This window comes from Gossypium hirsutum, chromosome D02 (genome assembly GCF_007990345.1).
Source record: "Gossypium hirsutum isolate 1008001.06 chromosome D02, Gossypium_hirsutum_v2.1, whole genome shotgun sequence".
In the NCBI taxonomy this organism is placed as follows: domain Eukaryota; kingdom Viridiplantae; phylum Streptophyta; class Magnoliopsida; order Malvales; family Malvaceae; genus Gossypium; species Gossypium hirsutum.
Window position 1 is genome coordinate 54,185,332 of NC_053438.1, and position 18,436 is coordinate 54,203,767.

Genomic DNA, 18,436 nt, shown 5'->3' on the forward strand with positions numbered 1-18,436 from the left:
AAAGTGGAAATATGCAAAAGTTTAGGGGTAAAATCGTAATTTTTCCAAAAATTGAGTCGAGGATTGTTTTGATAAATGTGAATATTAAACAAGCTAAATTTGATATTATAGATCAATAAGAACGTGGAATCAACCTCAATCAAGGAAAGGAAAAGATCGTAGACTAAATTGCAAAATTACTACATTTTGCACCGAGGTAAGTTTGTATGTGAATAATGCATCATTTTAATTTTATTTAATATATTGTTGAGATATTATTGAATATAGAATAAATATTTGATGTAGATTACAAAAATGTGGTTAAATTTGAAAAGTTGGTAAAATGTTGTAAAATAAGGTTCCCGATTGAACACTCGGATTAGACTGGGATTCATTGAATGTAAGGGGTTGCTAAGTGCAGATTACCTGAATCACTGATCAAAAAGGGGTTGCTAAGTGTAGATTCCCCGAAAAACTGATCAAAAAGGGGTTGCTAAGTGCAGATTCCCCAAAACTCTGATAAAAAAGGGGTTGCTAAGTGCTGATTCCCCGAATTATTAATTCTAAAGGTGGTTGCTAAGTGCTGATTCCACTGTATCCTTGATTGTGAAAGGATTTGTTATGTGCTGATTCCCCGTATCACTGAATATAAGGTGGTTGCTAAGTGCTGATTCCACCGAGTAACGGTTAATATTCCAAAGTGTTCATCGGGGAAATTGGACAGGTGAAAGTACATGTGAAATGGATAAGATTACGTGATGAATATTGGGTTCGATATTTAATCGACCCTTGAGTAAGATGATATGAAGTATTAAAACTATTAAAGAGTAAATTTAGAAATAAAATAGTTTTGAACAACAGTAGTTGTGTAATTTTGAAAAATCACCAAAAATGGTGGAAATTGAATTAGGGGTTTGATGAGATATGAAATTAAATCTGAATGAGTCTATTTTCACATAAAGGAAATAGAATAAGCAAAACAGTTAAATATTTTGAGATATTTGAATTTTAGTGACACAGGGTCAGAATGATTTTGAAATCCCCTGTTCCGATATTTGGAAAATAACTAACAATTGTACAAAAATAAATATGGTTTTTAATTTACATTCTTAAATTTATCAATGAGTCTATTTTCAAGAGAAACAAACGGGAACATCATTTGAATTCTGTACAAAGAGATAACTAATTTTTAGTGAAGAGGGGTTAGAGCTATGGAGCAGTGAAATAGGGGAAATTTTAAAGAATAAACTGTACTAATTTGCTAAACTAAAAATTCTTAAAATTTTATTGTGAGAACATATATGAGTATGAGTCTATTTTCAGGAAAAATTTAGGGATCTTAATTTGGAGTTCTGTATCTCCAGATAAAAATAATTTAGTGACTATGACGCGAATAAACAGCTTGCTGGAACTTGAATAAATAGTGAATTTATGTGTGATTAAGATTATATTATCTATGGAAGCATGCTAGAAACTTGTTTATTAATTACATACTTACTTACTAAGCTATATGCTTACTCCTCTTTCTTTTCCCTTGTTTTATAGTGTTACTAGTTCAGCTCGGAATTCGGAAATAGTCGAGAACTCATCTACACTATCCACAACTTTTGGTATTTTGTAATCAATATTTCTAAATTATGGCATGTATAGAAGGCTTGATTTTGATGTTATATGTTACAAAGTATTTAGCCTAAATGTTAGTATATGTTATTTGATAAATTATTTTATACAATGCTAATGATGATAGTTAAAATGTTAAGTATGATTTAAATATATTTGAGAATATAAATGTTGGTTGAAACATTGGAATTGACTGGGTTACTATCTAAAAATTTGCAGGTGAGGTTACATATTTATAAAGGGGATTATGTCAAAATTTTCATAATAAAAAAATCTCAGTTGGAACGATAGCAAGTGTTTGTGTTCTAGTAATACCTTATACTCTGTTCCGGCGAGGAACACGGGTACGGGGTGCTACACTCCATCTTTCTGACATTTTCTCTCCCCCATCTCTACTGAATGTTTTTTCTTCCTTGTTCTTACTCGATTATCTTTTCTTTTCTTTCCTCTATTGTCAAAATTCCCTTATTCCCTCTAAACCATTCTTTTCTCTTGATTTCGTAGTGTTAAACAACACTTGTGCAAATTCAGTATGTTATTGGGTATAATTTTAAGAGATTATTTTTTCTTCAATAGTCTAATTTCGAGGTATTGGTAGCAGCATTTCACGAGGATTAAGGCTCTCCTTGTGATTTTCGTAAATATACCGATTTGAAGTTTTTGTGGTAAATGTTCATCATTTTATGAGTAAGTATTTTGGTTTTGGGATTTTGATTAATCGTGAGGTAAGACTGGTTATGGTGTTATTTGTTCAATTATAGGCTTTGGAGTGCTCGGGGACTATTTTAGAATCAAACAAAACCAAGTGTGCTCCCGAAACACAAAAATAATGGATTCAGTGAAAAGCCAAAATTGCTTGTTGTTTGGACAGCAGCAGTAGGCTAACTTTGAAAAATCACCATAAATTGTGAAAATTGAATTAGATGATGAAAAAAATATGGGATTAAATATATTTGAGTCTAGTATCTCATAGAAGAAAGGAAGTAAGCAAAATAATTTCATATTATGAGATATTTGAATTTTAGTGAGACAGAGTTAGAATGATTTTGGAATCCCCTGTTCTGAGTTTGGAAAATTATTAAAAATTGTATAAAAATAATTATGGGTTAGAATTTATATTTTTAAAATCTTGAATGAGTCTACTTTCAGGAGAAACAAACAAGAACATCATCTGAATTTTGTATGAGAAGATAATTAATTTTTAGTGCATAAAGGTCAAAACTATTAGACAGTAGAATAGGGGAAAATTTAAAGAATAAACTGTACTTATTGGCTAAACAAATAATTCTGAAATTTTTATGGTAAAAAGATATATGAGTCTGGTTTGGGGAAAAATTTGAGGATCTTAATTCAGAATTCTGTAGCTTAAGATACAAATAATTTAGTAACAATGACTCAGGTATACAGCTTTGAAGGATCATATAAGTAAATAATGGAAACACATATGAATAATTAACTAGCACGAGTTACATTAAAATGGATCACAAGGCCAAGGATAAGGTTGCACGGGTCGCCCGAGTCGACTGTGGACCTACTGTAGGGTCGATAAGCTTACGTAGACCCCTAATTGACTGAAATGACTGTATGACTGATATGATTAAGCCTGATGATGTCCCACTGCTTTGATACTGTATGCCCTATTTACATGCATGATATTGTGTTATAGCATGTCATATCTGTATATTGCATTGCATTGGGTTGGGGGATTATAATGTTCAGAGGAAGTTTACTGAAAGGCCTTGAGCCTAATTTACTGGCAGTTCAGCTGCAAACTACTGTCTAGTGCCGCATTCGGTACTACTTGGAGTGTAGGGATTGGTGGGTTTATTATATCCCCACATAGAGTGTAGGGTTGGACGGAGATGGTGTGTAGAGGCTGGATGGGTAAGATTTTCATGACTTCATATCTGTTACTGCTACTGATATTGTGATGGGCTAAAGCCCTACTGCATGACTGTTTTTGTACTGAGATGGGCTAAGGCCCAAACTGGATTGATACTGATACTGAAAAGGGCTTAAGCCCTAACTGTGATTATCTATTTACTGTCTGTTCATTTGTTTGGGGATTACACACTAAGTTTACGCAAACTCACCCCTTCTGTTTAATTTGTATAGGTAATCCCCAGATTTAGGCGGATCGATGCGACGGAAGACTCAGCGGTGGCCACAGGACTTCTTTTGCACTGTTTACTACCTATTTATGCTTTTACTTTTATCTGGGAGTATTTTGCTGTAATTATGACCTTTACGAATTTTGGTCTAAAATTATGGTTTTATACGATTTTATGATTTAAATCTGCTAGTGTTCGGTAAAACTCGGGTTTTCAAATGAATTTAATGTTTTATCAAAAATACCATGAATAAGCAAACTGTTTAAAAGCTTCCGCAATAAAAATAAAAAAAAATGTTTTGAAATTGAATAACGATTTGTAAATGAATAATATTTTGAAAACAAACGACACGATTTGAAGTTAACATAAGATAATAAAAAATGGTTAAATAGAGAAGAGGATTTAGCGACGACATATTTTTCTAAAAGCACTATTATGTGACGTCATCAGATTCGACCATAACGTCTAGGCCGGGCTTGGGGTGTTACATGAGTTATCTTCAAGGGTATGTTGTGACACCCTTAGGCTATGTCATGATGTTGAAGGCAGTCTCAGAATTTCTTCATTCTACTCTCTATGTTGCGACATCGAACCCTTTGTGTTGCGACATAGTGACCAATATTGGTTTAACACGCCTTCTAATGGTCTCCTGCACACTTACAAAGCTCATTAGCTCACCCTTAGGCTTCATTCGGTCCTTGAGGTCAATAAAATACTCAATTTGCACATTTTACTGAATTAAGTTAAACTTATTAAAACATAATTATAATGATTGTTTTCAAACTCCTAAAATGTGAAAATTAGTTTATTCTGCTACACCGAATTACGCCAGATCAAACTCCTCCACACTTAATTCGTTGCTTCTCCTCAAGCAACATAAACAAAAGCAAAAAATAGAAAAGACAACCCTTAAGAAAATATGATACAAATATTTACTTTGGAGTACATGACTAGGCATTTCATCTTTACGAATAATTTTGTCATGATGAATAATTGATTTACAACTTTTAACTTTAGACATCTAAGTTCAGTACATTACAAAATATACAAGCATTAAGGGTCTTTGACAACACGGAAATTTACACATTTTTACATACCTTTTTAACTTAAAATCATACAGTTTCGATAAAATTCTTGTCAAAAAAATAATTAATTTTTACAAAATAAATAAAGTGCACTTAAAATATGAACATTTTTAATTTTAGTTAATTTTATAATTAATTTTGATGAATTTTGGTTATTTTTGACAGATTTGCACAAAGGGCAAAAAATGGCTCGGCAGACACTGCTAGAAGCACAAAACCGAGAAGCAATTTGAAGTATCGAGGTGAACTAAATTTCAGCCTAAGATGGCATAAAATTATATATATTAATTCAAAATATAATTAATTTTAATTTGTATCCAATTTAATTTGGGTTCATAAATTATTATTAATTAATTATGAAAAAATGGTCCAATTGAACTAAACCGAGTGAACTGAACCGACCAAGAAATGGACAGCCCAAAAACCGTCCCAAGAGCTGACCCAAATAAGCTTATTATCTGATTATTTAAGCTTGCAAATAGTCCCTTGAAGACTTGTTCAAGTTGCATTCAAACCCCTCCACAATTGGTGGCTTTATAGATTTGCCTCAAGCTTAAATTAGCAAAGTTGAAACTATCAACCTTGCCACATGTGTGGCAGGCCAAGGGAGGGCGCTTTGGATAATTTTAGCTATTTTTAGCAGCCCCCCTCAGCTATAAAAACCCCCTTAGTCTGGTCATTTGAAAAACACACCTTAAGCATTCACATCTGTCCTCTCTTCTCTCCACTTTCTCTCTTCTTTTCCATTCCAAAATTCCCTTGCTCTCTTGCCAATTTCTCCTCTTGGGAAAGGGACATTCATCAGCTATTTAGAGCAGTAATTAAGTGTTCATAGTAGCCTTGGTCGACGAAGGACAACGGAAAAGGAAGAACGGACCAACTAGTCAAGCCACTGAAAAACACTGGATTTGATTCTTGTTCCGTATCTCTTTAATTTTTGTTGTTGTTATGTTGAACATATCTACGAATATTTATGTTGTTGGAATGGTTAATTTAATCAATTTAGCTTGAATTTAATTCCTGTTAGTTTGATTTCATTTTGTTTGTTAAAATTATTGAAATTGTGTGTATGTTATTATAGGCTTTGGTAAGATGCTTGATTAAGTAAAATCATGACTAAGTTATTCTTGCACTACAATTGTTAGGTAACTAATGAATTAATTATTTAAACGGATTGAAACTGTAATTAATGGACACAGTACTTAATCAGTGTATGTTTAATCATCTAAGGTAGTTGAGGGTTAGATTAGGAACGATATCTGACGATACATTTGCCTTGCATAACTTGTAAGATTATTGTGATTAAACTGTTTCAAGGTACGGATACTTTGTTACCTCACATAGTCTTTTATGTGCTTATTAAATCGGGTTAATTGTTTGAATTGACATAGGGATATGTAAAAGAGATTATTTTGATTTAATAAGTATGTATGTGCAATAACATATTTGCCTATTAAGATTTGTTTAATCAGTTGAATTGACATAGGGATATAGTCAAGAGATAAATGGATTTTGGTAGGTGAGTATGTTCATAAGTTAGCAAATTCCTGAGTTGCCGTGAACTTATTCGTAACAATATAAACATGAGTTTAATAATTCTAAGTTAAGAAATGTAATTAATCTAACACAATTAAGTCATCTTGATTAAAATCGTATTTTGAAATCGTGCATTTGAGATTTATTTATTTAGTTTACTTAGTTTAAAATCTTATTTTTTAATCACCCTCTTCAAACAAAGTATTTTTTCACCAAAGTATTTTAAATAGCATTCATAAATAATTCTTTTCACAGTCCCTGTGGGTACGATAACTCGACATTTACTTGTCACTTTATTACTTGTTGCGATTGTGTACACTTGCACATTTCCGTCATTCCAAGTTTTTGGCGCCATTGCCGGAGACTGTGTTTTAAAAAAGTCATTATTTGTGAAGTTGTTAGGTTTGCATTTTGGTTTCTTTTTCTGTTCAAATTTTAACTTAGTTAATTTTTCTATGGTTATTTCAGGTGTTTATGAGTATTGACCAAATCATCGATTTACTCCCTGCAGACCCTGAGATTGAACAAACTTTTTGACAGCGAAGAAGACAAGCAACTCAGAGAAGGACTAAAGAGATGAACTTCGAAAATCTGAATCAAGAAAACGGAGCAAACCTTGCTTATAATCCTATCATTATTGCTGATGATAGGGATATGGCTTTGAGACAGTATGTCGTGCCAGTATTTCATGATCTTAATTCGGGTATTAGGAGACCCAAAATTGAGGCACAACAGTTCGAGTTGAAGCCAGTCATGTTCCAGATGCTTCATACAGTGGGCCAATTCAGTGGAATGCCTACTGAAGATCCTCACCTACTCTTAAGACTATTTATGGAGGTGAGCAATTCTTTCAAGTTAGTCGGAGCACCCAAAGATGTATTACGATTAAAGCTGTTCCCATATCTATTAAGGGACAGAGCTCGAGCTTGGTTGAACTCATTACCACCAAACTCAATTTCAACATGGCAAGAGTTAGCAAAAAAAATCCTTATGAAGTATTTCTCGCCTAGCAAGAATGCTAAGTTGAGGAACGAGATCACTGCTTTCCAACAAGTGGATGATAAGTCATTGTATGAGGCATGGGAAAGGTACAAAGAATCATTACGGAAGTGCCCTCATCACGGAATCCCACATTGCATACAACTTGAGACATTTTATAATGGTCACAATGCTCACACGAGGATGGTAGTGGATGCTTCTATTAATGGTACTCCCATTTCTAAGTCTTATAATGAGGCTTAGAAATCATTGAGAGGATTGCCAACAATAATTATCAATGGCCAACCAATCGAGCAGTGTCAGGAAGACGAGTCACTGGAATACATGACGCTCTTACTTCACTAGCATCTCAAGTATCACCAATATCCTCAATGTTAAAAAATCTTACTACTAATGGGTGTAATAGTTTTACAGCACAACCACTAAATTAATTTGAAAATGCAGCTTGTGTTTATTATAGGGAAGGACATTTGTTCGAAGAATGTTCATTGAACCCAGAATCTGTGTATTACATGGGTAACCAAAACCAAAATCAAGGAAGACAGGGGCTGCAATCCAATTTCTATAACCCATCATGGCGAAACCTCCCGATTTTTTCTTGGAGTAACCAAGGGGCAGGAACCAGTAACAATCATGTCCAACCTAGATTGACCCAGCCACCTAGTTTTTCCCAACAAACTCAGAAACCAACCCAAGCTGAACCATCCAATAGCCTAGAGAATCTATTGAAGGCATACATGGTGAAAAATGATGCTTCTCTAAGGAATTTAGGGAATCAAGTGGGCTAGTGATACGGAGAATCTGAGGAATCTAGGGAAGGAGCATTGTAAAGCGTTAACATTGAGAAGCGAAAAAACTTTAGAGCCCAATTCTGTCGAAGTTGAGAATGACCCAGCTGATGCTCAAGACTCAGAGGAAGTTCACCCGAGTGTTGAAATTCAAGTTTCATCGAAAATTGAATCTGTAAAATCAGACAAGGTAACTTCTGAACTAGCTAATTCTAATCAACTAATAACTCTGTGAATTTGAGACGATAGCCCTAACGAAGGAATGCAGTGCATATCTTCAAGACAAACTACCCCTAAAATTGAAGGATCCTGGGTGTTTTACCATACATTTCAATATTTGAGCAACATATTGTGATAAAGCACTATGTGACTAGGGTGTGAGTATCAACTTGATGCTCATGTCAATATTTAGGAAGTTGGGGATAGGTGAAGTTAGACCTACTACGGTTACACTTCAATTAGCAAATCGATCCTTAGCACATCCAGAAGAAAAAATCGAGGATGTATTGGTACGTGTAGACAAATTTATCTTTCTTGCTGACTTTGAAGCAGACAAAGCGGTGCCAATCATCTTAAGAAAACCATTCTTAGCAATCGGAAGGACCCTTATTGATGCGCAAAAGGGCGAGCTTACTATGTGTGTTCAAGATGATCAAGTAACATTTAACGTTTTTAAGTCCATTCGATTTCCTGACACAATTGATGATTCTTCTACAGTGTCCAATTTAGAGGACTTAATCATGAAGAAGGAATTCAATTATGTTGAGGACCCATTGGAACAAATTTTGACATCAGATCCTACAAATGATGAAGAGGACGATGAATACTTAGCTTTGTTAGAAGCTAATCAAAGGGGATTTAATTCGCAATCTTGCTTTGAATCTTTGGAGTTAGAGAAAAGTGATTATGTCCAACCAAAAGCGTCAATCGAGGAGCCACCTAAATTAGAACTGAAGGTACTTCCCTCACATTTGAAATAGGTTTATTTAGGTAACTCTTCTACTCTGCCTGTGATTGTTTCAGCAGAATTAACTACCGAGCAAGAAGAGAAACTCATCCTAGTGTTAAACAATTCAAGAAGGCTATCGGATGGACCATACCCGATATCTGTGGAATTAGTCCATCTGTATGCATGCACAAGATTATCTTAGAAGATGACGAAAAAGGGACGATTGATAGACAACGAAGACTGAACCCCATCATGAAGGATGTAGTTGAGAAAGAAATCATCAAGTGGTTAGATGCGGGTATAATTTACCCCATCTCAGATAGTTTATGAGTAAGTCCGGTCCAGTGCGTGCCAAAGAAAGGAGGTATCATGGTCATTGAAAATGAGAAAAACGAGTTGATATCGACTAGAACAGTTACGGGATGGAGAATTTACATCGATTACCGGAAGCTGAGCAAGAAAACTAGGAAAGATCACTTTCCTTTGCTATTTTTGGACTAGATGCTGGATAGATTCGTAGGGCGAGGCTATTACTATTTTCTCGATGGATACTTGGGGTATAATTAGATTATAGTAGCACCAGAAAATCAGCACAAGACAACATTCACCTACCCGTACGGTACATTTGCATTTAGGCGCATGCCATTTGGTTTATGTAATGCACCTGCTACATTTCAGAGATGTATGATGTCTATTTTTACTGACATGGTTGAGAAATATTTGGAAGTTTTTATGGATGATTTTTACTGACATGGTTGAGAAATATTTGGTTTATGTATGATGTCTATTTTATGGATGATGTCTAGCCAATCTAGCCAAGGTACTAAGGCGATGCGAAGAAACAAACCTTGTACTTAACTGGGAAAAGTGCCATTTCATGGTACGATTGTTCTAGGGCATCGGACAACAAGACATGGAATCGAGGTAGATAAAGCAAAGGTAGTTGTTATTGAGAAACTCCCACCTCTAATATCTGCAAAGGGTGTTAGGAGCTTTTTGGGACATGTCGGTTTCTATCGAAGAGTCATCAAGGACTTCTCCAAAGTTGCAAAACCCTTATGCAAATTATTGCAGAAGGACACAGCGTTTAAATTTTATGAGGAATGCTTAAGAGCTTTCAACGATTTTAAGAGTCAGTTAGTCTCGGCACCCATAATAGTCACACCAGATCGGGATTTGCCATTTGAATTGATGTGTGACACAAGTGACTTCGCGATCAGAACTGTCTTGGGTCAACGAAGGAACAAAGTTTTTCATCCCATCTACTATGCGAGTCGAACTCTGACAGGAGCTCAACTGAATTACACAGTAATAGAAAAAGAGTTACTTGCTATTGTGTTTGCTTTTGACAAGTTTCGATCTTATCTTGTAGGTACCAAAGTGACTGTTTATACGGACCACTCGGTAATTAAGTATTTACTTGCCAAGAAAAATGCTAAGCCGAGACTGATCCCATGGGTACTTCTACTTCAAGAGTTCGATCTAGAAATTCAAGATCAAAAGGGAGTGGAAAACCAAGTAGTAGACCACTTGTCTAGATTGGAGCCGTAAGAAAGGAACTCTCCTCATATACCAATTCGAGAGACGTTTCCAGATGAACACATACTGAAGGTAAATCATGTCCATAAACCCCTCGGTTTGCTAATATTGTTAACTTTTTAGCTTGTGGTTTGATGTTGGTTGATAAGACGTATCATCAAAAGAAAATGTTTCTTCACAATATGAAGCACTATTTCTGGGAAGAACCGTATTCGTTTAAAAAGTGTGCAGATCAAATGATTAGGAGATGCGTGGCAGAAGATGAAGTACATAAGATTTTATACCATTGTCACTTAGCTCCAAGTGGGGGAAACTTCAGAGGTACACGTATTGCAGTCAAGGTATTGCAAGCTGGGTTCTTTTGGCCAACACTATTCAAAGATGCATATGCTTACGTAAAGAGTTGTGATCGATGTCAAATGGTCATAAATGTTACCAATAGAAATGAGATGCCTCGAACAAACATCATTGAGGTAGAATTATTTCAATGTTTGGGGTATTGACTTTCTCGGTCCTTTCCCTCCGTTTTTTGGTCATAAGTACATATTAGTAGCAGTAGACTATATGTCTAAGTGGGCTGAGGCAGAGGCATATCCGACAAATGATGCTAAGGTTGTAATGAAGTTTTTGCAGAAACATATGTTCATAAGGTTTGGAACCCCAAGAGCCATCATTAGTGATGAAGGATCCCACTTTGTGAACAAGTGATTGAAATGGTTATTAGATAAACATGAAGTGAAACACAAGGTCGCTACAGCTTACCATCTGTAGACGAATGGGCAAGTTGAACTAGCAAACAAATAGATCAAAGGCATACTTGAGAAGGTAGTTTGCCCGAACTGACGAGATTGGTCCAAAAGACTGGATGATTCTTTATGGGCTTATAAGACAGCATACAAGACACCTTTAGGGATGTCACCCTATAGGTTAGTCTTTAGGAATGCCTGCCATCTACCCTTGGAGTTAGAACACAAAGCTTATTGGGCTCTCCAACGACTCAACTTGGATCTTAAAAGTGCGAAAGAGAAACAGATGCTTTAACTTAACGAGTTAGAAGAATTCCGAATGTCTTCATACGAGAATGCCAAATTACTTAAGGAGGGACTCAAGAAATGGCATGACAAGCACATTCGAGTTCGAGAATTTGAAGCAGGTCAACAAGTCTTATTATTCAATTCCAGATTAAGGTTCTTTCCAGGTAAGTTAAAATCATGTCGGTCCAGTTCATTTATGATTCATCTAGTCTATCCATACGGAGTTGTTGAACTTTAAGGTAAGGGAGGTAATTTTCGAGTTAATGCTCAACGTTTGAATAATTATTGGGGAGATAAAATTGAACGGAATCAAATCTCGTTCATTTTATCAGATATTTAATTTTTCTTATTCTTCTGTTTGAATAAATGATTTAGGGTATATTTTCGGGATTAGTATGTTTAAATAAATTTTGTCTAGGAGATTGGAACTTAAGCGGGACCACTTCTGACCTCTCCAAACTTTCCTGAGAATTGATTTTAACATAATTTCCAAAGAAATTATTCCCTAAATGACAAAATAAATTTTTAGTTTTTCAAATAAAATGGTCAATTTTGATCCAAGTTTTATGTTGCAACTCAATTTTAAATTTTCATTAAGTCTATGAACTTAATTGAATTATTTTTAAATTTGGTTGCTCTTTTTGTAAATATTAAAAATTAGATGCCTCTTTTTGTAAATATTTTGAAAAAGCATCTAGAATAAATGTTTTTAGTTCAATAAAAAAATGATAATTATTAATATATAATTATATCCATTATAATATATATTAATTATTATCAGCTTTATTTAGAGTTAAGGTTAGTTTTAATTTAATCATATTTTATTCGATAAGTTTTTATCTTAATAAATTAATAGAAAATAATAATTTAATATGCATTATATTAATTATTAATTGTTATTTAGTTTGAGTAGAATTAGAGCTTAGAATTTTTAAGAATTCTACTCTAGCGCCTACTCCTTTCACTATAAATTCCACCCATCTATTCCTTTTTTTTTTCATTCATACACCATTCCCTCCAAAAACACCAAAACCCTTAAGTGCCGAAACCTCCTAACAATTCCCTAGCCACAGCATCGCCCAACTGATCGGTCATCAACACCCCACGCCTGCCCAAACCAGGCCTGTTCAACGATCCGCACGCTGCTCACATCCATCCCCTTCTGCACGCTATTGCCTTGCATACCCAAGCGGCACACTAGCCTTTCACCCATTCTTAGCCAAAACCCCCTCAACCTATTTTAATTTGCCATCTTTTGATTCAAAATTATTTTTCTTAAGAGCTGTTAATTTTTACAGAAAAGAGGTTTTACAAAAAAGAGGTGGTAAGACCAATTTTTCTCCTAAATTTTAATTTATTATCTAATTTTTTAATTTATTGAATTATTAATATTTTATATTAATTAAATTTTTGAGAAAATAATTGTTACCATTTTATGATCAGGTTAATCATGCCTCGCAAGAAAACTCGTGCATCTGCCTAAATTGACTAATCACAAAACAAGTTCCACTGTGAAGAAGCCAAAGCAAGATACGAGAGTATCTTCAAGAATCAACAGATGCATCCAGAGAAAGGTGTCACATTGAAAGAAAGCAACTATATTGGTTTTATGGCGCGTATTCGTCAAGTTGCTGAAACTCTCAATTGGAAGTTGTTTTGTGAAAAGAGATCTAGTCTGTATGAAAACTTAGTGCACGAATTCTATGCGAATTTAACCTCAAACGAGTTGACGGAAGTTCCAGTTGACGGAATCAAGGTACCAATAACTTCGAATGCTATTAATGAGTTCTTTGAATTGCCTAATTTCAAAAACGATGAATATTCCTCCTTGATGAGCAATATAAAGCCTGAAAATTTGCAAGAAATTCTCGAGGAACTTACAGTTCCAGGTTCTAAGTGGACTGTGTCAAAGCAAGGAATCCACACTTGTCGAAGAGAATATTTGACACCGCTCGCAAAGGTATGGTTCTACTTCATTCGATTCAGCCTTATACCTAGCTCACATGGGACTACAATCTCATTAGAGCGAATGGTCTTATTATACTCAATTCTAACTGGAAAGACCATTAATGTGGGAAAAATAATCCTGAGGGAAATGCGGAATTGTTCCGTTAGACGTTCATGTTCTGGCCCAGCTTACTTTCCATTTACGATAACAATTCTGTGCTTGGAAACTAAAATTCTTACAAACGTAAAGAAGACAGGCTATAGCCAGGGCACAATCACAGATTGGGACCTCTATCAAATAGCTAGAGAATCTATTCTACAGCAACGAGTTGAAGAAAGTGAGGATCCCAAAAAAGAATAAGAAGAAGATCCCACAGAGATCGAGCCAATGCAATCGGCTGAAGTCCCTGATAAGGTGGAACTAATGGAACCAGAAGCTGAACCTGATATCGAGACTTCAATGTTCAGAGCTCAACCACCTCGCCCAAATCTTCGAGATGAGCTATCAAAGTTAGTGAACATAATGCAACATATGCAGTGGTAGCAACAAGCTTACTGGAAATACTCAAAAATAAGGGATGACTAGATGAGAAGTGCTCTTACGAAAATTTACAATGACCCATTTATTTTTGTGCCTGAGTTTCCAGATTACATATTTGAACAATGGAGCCCATTATCGAAAAAGGAGTGAAGCAATTAATGCAAAGACAATAATGATGGAGCAAAAGGTGAGTCGAATTCGGAAGGATCTGCAAAGAAATAAAGGCTAGGATCTCGACTTTTTTTTATTTATGTTCTTAGGTTATTTTAGGATAAAGTTAATTAGGAATTTTTGCATAATAAAACAATAGATGGAAATCATTAATAAAATTGAACAAGTTGCGGAGTATAAAGTGTGACAATAGATATATACATGTCTAGGATTGGATTTAGAAAGAGCTTGGAACTTAAGCAGTCAAATTGACTCACCTCTTTTTTTCTAGAATCTTACCTGGTGTATAGTATCTATTCACTTTAAACAATGAGGACATTGTTCATTTTAAGTAGGGGACCGAAAAATTGAAATTATTTCCACTCAGAATAAATAGTTATTTTAATTATGATTAGGATATATTTTGTTCAATAATTTGAAATTTTGTTAAGCATGCTAAAATTTAGTATAAATAAAGTTCTATTATTTCAATAAATTGTTATGTTAGTTGAATAATAATATAAATGTATTTTTAATAAAGCATGCAAATCGCACCATAAAATTTTTAGTTCCTTAAGAAAGGTAGGCATGCATGAAAGTTTAAGTCTCTAGAATTGACTTAGTAGTTTCTTGAGGCAAAATCATAGGAAGCATGGAATGTTGAAAATGATTTAGGCAACTCTTATTTGGACCGTTTGAGCCTTTCAAGCCAACCTTGATGAAATTTTATACTTTGAAACCCAACTTTGAGACTATATGGCCTAATTTTATTTGAACCCTTGCAATATTTAACCTTCACTTCTCTCTTAATTATCTTTAAATTGTTCCAAATGCTAGACTCAATACTATTCAAAATATTCTTTGACAATAAGTTTGGGGGAGTTGAAAGAAGTATCAAATGCTCTAAAAATTGTAGTACATATAGTAAAATGCTTAAAAAAATAGAGCACATGTACTTGAAAGAAAATAGATGTACAAAGGAGCATGTGAAAGCAAAGTAAGTTGGTGTATTGAGGGAAATTATTCCAAAGGTCCGATTGAAGCTGAGTCTAGGGTTTAAAAGCCTTAATTTATCTATCTTTTACCTACATTTAGCCTAGCTACGTTATAACCTTTTTAAAGACCTATAGATTCAAGTTTTCTATGCTACCTACATTAGTGGAGAGAAATTTCTATGTTCAACATATGAAGACATAAGTTAATCTTAATTATTGCAGCTTAATCTTGAATAAGGAAATAAAATCAAACTGGTAAGGGTTAACATGTCTTGTTAAGGAAGCATTTAGTCTAATTGTGCTATCATAATAGTTGTTGAGATTAATTTGAACGATATCTATACTTAAGTAGCATAACTATAAAATTTCTTGTTTCTGAGCATAAGTATATTAAATTCATAATTTTGGGAAGAATGTTATTCTGAAGGAATTTTTCAAAGGTGTTTTCTGACTAATTCTTTTTAATTTGTGCATTACTCGGGACGAGCAATGAATTAAGTTTAGGGGCGTGGAAACACGAAAATTTACACATTTTTACATACCCTTTTTAACTTAAAATCATACAATTTCGATAAAATTCTTGTCAAAAAATAATTAATTTTTACAAAATAAATAAAGTGCACTTAAAATATAAACATGTTGAATTTTAGTTAATTTTATAATTAATTTTGATGAATTTTGGTTATTTTCGACAGATTTGCACAAATGGGGTGTAAACTTCAAACCTACCCTGGGGAATATACCTCATTGTGTGCTCTGGTTGGGCTTTCTATGTTGACCTAAGTGATTCATTTTAGGATTGCGATCTCTGTTGCCTTTCATTTTGCACACGCAAAGACTGGTGAGGTGGTCCTTGCATGTTGCGAGCTCCATCTCTATTTCTAAACTTTCTATCCTCCCTCTGAACTATGCCATGTGCAACCCTTTTGATCTTTTTTTCCTTTGAGAACTTGTGGGCCTTTTCATACAAATCTGGCAAACTTTGGGGTCTATTTTCAGTGAAGGAGTACTATACTTGCTCATTTTGTACCCCCATAATAAAGGCATTGATGACCCACTGGCCTTCAAGGTTCTTTGTGTTCAGTGTTGCTGCATGAAATTGCTTCACGGAGTCTTGGAGAGACTCTCCCTCTCTTTGTTTCACAAACATTAATCCCATAGGAGTGCTCATAATGGTTCTATGTGCTTTGAATCATCCCAAAAACATCTGACCTAGATAAGAAAAACTTCGAATAGATCCTTGGGGGAGAGACAAGTATCAATCTTTTGCACTCCCTTTAAGTATAGTGGAAAAAGCCTTGCACTTTGCAGGATTTAAAGCCTCCAAACCATTCATGTAGTCATTATACTGCATAAGATGAGCTCTAGGATCCCTCCTTCCTTTAAACATGTCCTTGGGGACCTTGAAATCTGTTGGTAAACCTATTACTACCACCTCTGGGGCTAAAGGATTGTTGGAGAAAAAAAGCCAATCCATGTCTTGAGACTCAAGGCACAAAACCCTCACATCTCTTCACAATGCACCCATCTCAATTTGCCACTCCTTTTCATGCAATTATTAGATTGTACCTTTCTCTTGAATTCATCGTTCTACTTCAATAGCTCCTGCTAGATAGTCTGTTGTTGTTCAAATCATGTATTCCGTAAGGCCAGTTGTTCCCTCATCAATTTCATCTGCTCTTGGAGGGAAAAAATTTGTTGTTGATGTGTTAACTGGTTCATTACCTTGTGCTCACGAACAACCAGAGATATGCAAGCTGAGCTCATGAGGTGATCTCACGAGCTCTCCCCGCAAGCCCCTTAACGACTCCACTTGTTTAGGGTCCAAACTCGGGTCACGGGTCAGTAATCTGGGTTGTGTTCGAGTTTTAGGTTGGTGATTGGTTGTCTTATAATAGGGTTTATACCTGAACTTGTATAAGTTTTATTCTTTTCTTACTCATTTAAAATATTCAATGTAAGAAATACAACATTTTTTATTTAATTAAATATGTTAAAAATTTATTATGTAAATATAACCCTAAACCTTAAACTAATAGAAAAACTAATTATAGACCTTAAAATCTATACATAAGCTTATCTAATTAATGTAGTAAAAAATATACAATTATTCATCGTCTATTTTATGCATTTGAGTCTCAGGCGAGCTCAGTATATTGGCCATGAGTTGCACAAAGTCAGGATTGATAATTAACGAATCCGACACTAAAGTGCTTATCAGATCATGAGCTAGATTTGGAGGGCTTGTAGGTTCATCTAGTTACACAAGTTAGGTTGCTTAGAAAGCCTGACTAGCTTCAAGTTCAACATGTATAAAAGCTTAAGTAGTTTAGTCGAGTTCGAGAGGTACGAGAGCTTAAGCAGCTCGAGCAGCTCAACCTCATACAAAAGGTCACAAATTTCTGTGTCTATTGAGTTGAGTAGCTTCACCACACACTTGCATGTTCCTCTTCCAAGGTTAGGACATTGGATGTGTAACACCCCGTACCTGAGACCGTTGCCGGAGTCGGACACGAGGGGTTCACAGACTAAATTCGCTTACTATCGCAGTCCATTTTAAAATTTTCCAGGCAGTTGGCTAACTGCGACACTGTCACCTTAAAAATCATATCTTGAGTTTCACAACTTGAAAATCAGTTTTGTAATTTTTCCCTGAAACTAGACTCATATGCCCATCTATATATTTTTTTCTAGAATTTTTGGTCAGGCCAATTAGTACAGTTTATTAGTCAAAGTCTCCCATGTTACAGGGATCGACTACACTGACCTTTGCGCATTACGACTTGGATATCTCCCTGCACAGAGCTTCAATACTGATTCCGTTTGTTTCTATAGAAACTAGACTCAGAGAGGAATATATACATATATGGCATGACTCCTAATTATCTCTGGTTAATTTATAATGAATTTCCAAAGTCGGAACAGGGAATCCAGAAACCGTTCTGGCCCTGTCTCACGAGAACCTGAATATCTCTTAACATACTGTCCATATGATCGTTTCGTTACTTTCCTATGAAAATAGATTCATCAAGGTTCATTTAAATAATTTATTCATTATTTAATTCCAATCCTACTATTTTTAGTGATTTTCCAAATCTACATCACTGCTGCTGCCAGCATCTGCCTTTAAGGTAGACTTTACCTATTTCATAGTTTCCATGAT

General features: G+C 34.9%; 1 non-coding gene across 1 annotated transcript; it reads right to left on the bottom strand.

Annotated features, from left to right (window-relative positions):
* Window positions 1–7,351: 7,351 nt before the first annotated feature.
* LOC121215097 (small nucleolar RNA R71) lies at window positions 7,352–7,458 on the bottom strand. The gene has a single exon (XR_005910829.1). It is a non-coding gene; the product is annotated as a small nucleolar RNA R71 (small nucleolar RNA).
* Between the last annotated feature and the right edge of the window lie 10,978 nt (window positions 7,459–18,436).